This window comes from Scyliorhinus torazame, chromosome 1 (assembly GCF_047496885.1).
Source record: "Scyliorhinus torazame isolate Kashiwa2021f chromosome 1, sScyTor2.1, whole genome shotgun sequence".
NCBI lineage: Eukaryota > Metazoa > Chordata > Chondrichthyes > Carcharhiniformes > Scyliorhinidae > Scyliorhinus > Scyliorhinus torazame.
Genome location: NC_092707.1, coordinates 137027751 through 137033551, shown reverse-complemented (window position 1 = coordinate 137033551; position 5801 = coordinate 137027751).

Below are 5801 nucleotides of genomic sequence, written 5' to 3'. Positions count from 1 at the left end.
ATCTCCACCTCCTACCCACTGAAGGCATCATAATTACGTTGAGTAGCCTCCACACATTCGCCAACAACTGCCTTCCCTTCACAAATCCCATCTGATCCTCGCCTATCACTCCCTGTGTACAGTCCTCAATCTGCGATGCAAGCACCTTTGCCAGTAACTTGGCATCTACATTCAATAACGGGCGGTGCGACCCACATTGCTCCGGATCATTATCCTTTAAAATCAGGGAAATGGTCACCTGCAACAATGTAGGGGTGAGTTCCCTCTCCCTCGCTTCACAGTAACTTTCACAGTAACTTCTGTTATGGGCCAGGATTTAGAGAACCCCAAAGTGTATCATGGAATTCACCTGACCCACAACTTTTAATAGATTGTGGTATGGGGAGCACACGGCCCACTCTCCAGGTGTGGTACAGCAGAAATGGAAAAGTTTTTTAAAGCAAAGCAATGTTTATTCTATGAACTCAAGTTAACCTTTTTAAAACATACAGTGAACATCTTAACAACCATTAATTCAAATACAATCCCCAAAGAATACAACACTAAGTAATCCTTTAAGCTTTCCTTTTAAAATCCATAAGACTTAAAACACCTTTTACCAGAAGCACATCAGGTTAAAGTCACTACTGTTATTGGTTTTGAATCACCAGGATCGCTTTACAGCCTTTAGATTACAGAGGGTGACTCTGATACACCTTCTGGCTGTGACTGCAGCTATCCAGCTCTGAAAACGAAACGAAAACACACCCTGCAGCAAACAGCCTAAAGCGAAAGTAAAAAGCTGACAGACAGCCGAGCTCCACCCACTCTCTGACATCACTGCAGTAATAAACACCCATTTCTTAAAGGTACTCTCACTACAGATACTTATGTACACACCCATTTATAAACACCCATTTCGTAAAGGTACTCTCACATGACACTTCGTTGTAGTGTTGATGTAAGCCTAGTTGTGACAATAAAGATTATTATCATTATGCGCCCTCACCAGCAGTGGCCCCAGGTCCTCCCCACACATTTTATAAAACTCCACCGGTCCTGGGGCCTTCCCTGCTTGCATCGCGTTCGCATCATCCATCACCTCTCTCAGCTCAATTGTATAATCTTTATAATCTTAATTATTGTCACAAGTAGACTTACGTTAACACTGCTTATGAATTTACTGTGGGAATCCCCTAGTCGCCACACTCCGGTGCCTATTCAGATACACTGAGGGAGAATTCAGAATGTCCAATTCACCTCTCAGCATCTCTTGTGTGACTTGTGGGAGGAAACTGGAACACCAAGAGGAAACCCACGCAGGCATGGGGAGAACATGCAGACTCTGCACAGACGGTGACCCAAGCCGGGAATTGAATCTGGGACCCTGGCGCTGTAAAGCAACAGTGCTAACCACTGATCCACCGTGCTGCCCAGGGGCCCCCAGGCCCTGATCCAGACTCTCCTCCACAACTTTAGGAAACACCAACCCATCCAGGAACTGTGGCATCCCCCCCCTCCCCGCCCCCGGGTCGGGGGCTCCAACTCGTATAGCCTCATATAAAAGGCCTCAAACACTCCCTCCTGGTCCATCACCATTTTGCCCTTATCATCCCTAACTCTACCAATCTCCATCACCACCGCCTGCTTCCTCAACTGATAGGCCAACATCCTGCGCGCCTTTTCCCCATACTCATACACTGCTCTCCACAACCGCCTTCCCCAGTAGAGACTAGCTCAAACTCCATCTGGAGCCTCTGCCTCTTCTTCAACAATCCATCCTCCGGCACCTCCGAATACCTCCCGTCCACCCTCAATCTCATCCACAAGCCTTGCCCTTTCCTCCCGTTCCACCTTCTCCCTGTGCGTCCGAATCAAAATAAACTCCCCTCTAACTAAAGTCTTGAGTGCCTCCTACAAAGTGGCGGATGTGAGCTCCCCCGTAGCCCCGAATGGCAGCCTTCACCCGCTCACACACCTGATCCACCAGTAACTCCACGCCTCACCGTTTTATTCCTTGTGTCTGAATAAAGCTCATAGTCTTACAGTTTAAGTAGATGCTTTATTTGTATGAGTTCATTCTCTCTCCAGCGCTTATATGATGTTACATCTGAGCTGCCTGTCTGTGTCCTGCTCACCAGCTGCAGTTCCTGTGAAGAGTGCCTCTGACTTCCTGTCTGTCTGTATTTATACATCTCCCGTGCTCCCTCTAGTGATTGCTTAGTTGTATTGCATTTACATTGACCCCTTGTATATATACACAGATATGCAGATCACTACATCCCACCCTTTTTTCTTTTACATATTTTCTGTACAGTGTTAAAGAAAATTGTGCAAAAAAGTTAGATTAATTATGATATGTATATCTGTACAAGTGCTGATGATATTGGTTATTATACAAAGCCAATTAATATTTATGAGCCCAATCTTAATAAAAACATTTATGAGTCCAAACTTTATGAATTGGTTCGGTTGAGGTTTTCTTTCTGTTGTTGACGGGATGATATTGATTTTGTAACTTCTTTGTGAATGTTATCAGTGTTCTTGTGTTTTAAGTAACCAACAAGTCATCACGAGGTGTTCAAATGGTCGAACAACTGATGTTGACTGACGTGGACTTTTTTTCTGTGCTTGTGGTATCGTTTTAGTGTGTCATCTGCCTTGAAAGCTGCTGTGCTTGTTTGTTCTGGACCAAATGCGAATTTGTGAGATTTGTTGTCATGCTATAGTATATTTGTATTCTTATCATTGTTTTGGAGTGTGCTGTTGCATTGTCCTTCATGTGCAGAGTTGTGCCATGTTGTACAGGTCGTTCTTTCATTGTTGTTTCTGTCGTTTCTGCCTTTGTTGTTTTCGTTGTTGTTCTTGTTGTTTTTGTCGTGCTTGTTGTTTCTATTTTTGTTGTTTTTGTTGTTGTTTGTGTCGTGCTTGTTGCTGTTATTGTCTTTGTTGTTGTTCTTGTAGTTTTTGTTGTTGTGCTTGTAGTTTTTGTTGTTGTTCTTGTTGTGCTTCTTGTTTTTGTTGTTGCTGTTGTTCTTGTTTCTGCTGTGCTTCTTGTGGTTTTTGTTGTTCTTGTTGCGCTCAATGACTGTTCCGTGTGGATAATTTGAGTCATTCTCCAAGTTATTGGTGCCAGTGTCCTTTGTGACATCTGCTGTTTCATTGAGCTTGTCTTCTTGAGGATTGTGAGAATGATCTGATGTTGCATTGATCTTGGTGACAGCAGTCATTTGTGGTGGATTTGATTTCTCTTCTTTGCTTTCTTGGTGTTCCTCTTCTGGAGTCACTTCTGGTTCATTTGAATTATCTTTGGTTTCTTGGTGCTCGTCTTCTGGTGTCAAAATCTTCAAGATTTCATTTTCTTGTGGGTAGTTTAGAGTGGATGAGGTTTCAATTGACTTGATCTCACTGGACTCATGAGTAGCTCTACTCTGATTGTTGTGTGCTTCTGTACAGACGAGCTGAGACCTGTCAGTCTTGCTGTGATCCTGCACATCCTGTATGTCGATTGTGATCACTGTGTCACTGTTTTCACATACAGTGGGTAGACTTACATTGTCTTCTTGTTGATTATGTGAGCTGGGTAGACTTTCATAGTCTTCTTTTTCTTGTTCACGTGAGGTGAATAGACCTTTATGGTCTTGATCATGCATGGCGTTCGCTATGGAGTCTTTAATTGCTTCCATTTTGGAGTCTGTCAATGAGCTCTCTGTGGAGGCTTGCGCCGCTCTCTCTGTGGAGTCTTTCATCGCTCTCTGTGTGGAGTCGTGCAGTGTTCTCTCTGTGGAGTCGATCTGTGCTCTCTCAATGGAGTCGTTCAGTACTCGCTGTGTGGCGTTGTGTTCTTCTTGGGTATTTGACAGGTAGCTGTCATCCAATGTATTGACAATCTGCCATTGCATCATGGTATTGGATTCATCTACCATGAGTAGACTTGTGTTGAGCTTTTCCACCGTGTCGCTGATGCTATGATTAGCATATCCGAATAACTCAGCCATGTCTGAGTAGTATTTTTCGATAAACAAATCATCTTTTTTTGTTTCGGATTTGTTATTGTGCTCTTCATGTGCAATGAACAAATCATCTTCTTTGGTGTCGGATTTGTCATTGTGCTCTTCACTTTGGGTGGTGCAAGCTGCTTGTTCCAAGGTGCTGTAAAAGTTATTTTGAACTGCTGGTAGAAGTTCAGGCAATGGTGTGCCATTTCAGGTTGAATTTGTTGGTTTTGTGCATTTAAGAGTCTTGTTTGTGATTTCCGGGCATTTCCCCTTTAAGTGGGCGTGGTCTGCGTCTGCTGACGGCATGACGCTCGTGGAAATCGATTGCGCATGCACAAATCGATGTTCCTTTACTGTGCGCTTTTTTTGTAAACTGCGGACGTGCGACTTGCGCATGCACAGATCCATCGGCGAACGGTGTTCGATTTTTTACTGACTGCGCATACGTGGCTTGCGCATGCGCAGAACGGTCTTCGTGCAAAACGGCTGATTTCAACTGCGCATGCGTGGCTGGGGTCTCCTGCGCATGCGCAGAACCTGATTTGCATCTTTTGTTCCCCTGGGACTTTAAATGTGCTGAGACGCCATTTTAATGTGGATTTTGGCGTTTTCTCTTGGTAAAAAGTTAATGTTACTTTTTTCTTTCGATCTACACTTTTCAATCGCGATTTTCCCAGCGTTAAATCTTTCTGTTCTGGTAATGATTGTTTGAGTTTCACGTCACTCATTCCCTGTGCAATTTGGTCTCCAAGCATTGAATGTCTTAAGGCAGCATTGTTACTGGTGTTACAGTGATCTTCAAATTCTTTGAGTATTACTTCTAATTTGGTGTTGTCTTCACCTTTCAAGTATTTAAAGCCGTTATAGATTTCTCTAGCTCCATGTCCTGCTAGGAGCAGTGCTATTTTCATTTCTTCTGAGGCCATTCTCAAATCATTAGCTATTCCATATATTTCGAACATTTGTTTAAAACTTTTCCATCAATGACTTAATTACCAGTTGTTTTCAGCTGCGGTGGAGTTCCAACGAGTTTCATTGAATCAGCGAAGTGTCCCCACGTTGAATGTCCGGTACGCGTTTTCTTGTCATTTTGATCTTTCTGTGTCTGCATCTTGTGTAATCTTCGAGTAAGCATTCTGAAGTCTCCTGGTACATCTCATGAATGAACCTTTAAAAGAAATAGAGCCCTTTCAGGATGAATTATCCCAGTAATGTTTGATTTAACATGAACGGCAATTTTAATCACACTAAACTCCTGGTTGCAAGTAAATTAAATTGAAATTGAATGTGTTCTTTGCAGCCCTCAAAAACCAGCAGTAGGTAGGTTTTTGGGAGCAGAAGTCTCTCAAAACAGCATAACAAATGTCAAGTGAAATTAAATTTATGGTCTCGCCAAACAGGGACCAGATGAAACAGCCACTCATGGAAGTCTCCCAAGGTCTGAGGCTCCCAGGTGCATGTCTTTTGGGTAGGGTGAGACCTTGGACTGCTGGTGCCACCTGGCAATGCTACCTGGTTGCCAGCTTGGCACTGCCAAGGTGCCCAGATGGCACTGCCAGCCGGCACGGGCATTGCCAGGGTACCAGGTTGGCAATGCCAAGGTGGCAAGCTGACATTTTTCACATGGTGGCGACTGGGCCTGGGGTGCCCTGCATGGGGCTTGGAGGGGGTCAGGGGTCGCATTGGAACATGTAGTGATGGGAGTGCCATTTTTAAATGGCGCCCCAAACTCTCGCTACACTACGGCGAGCGGAGCTCCTCAGTGCAGAAAATGGGCTATGTGCGGCCTCAGCTGCACGTTCCCCACTGAAGCCCCCTATCTAA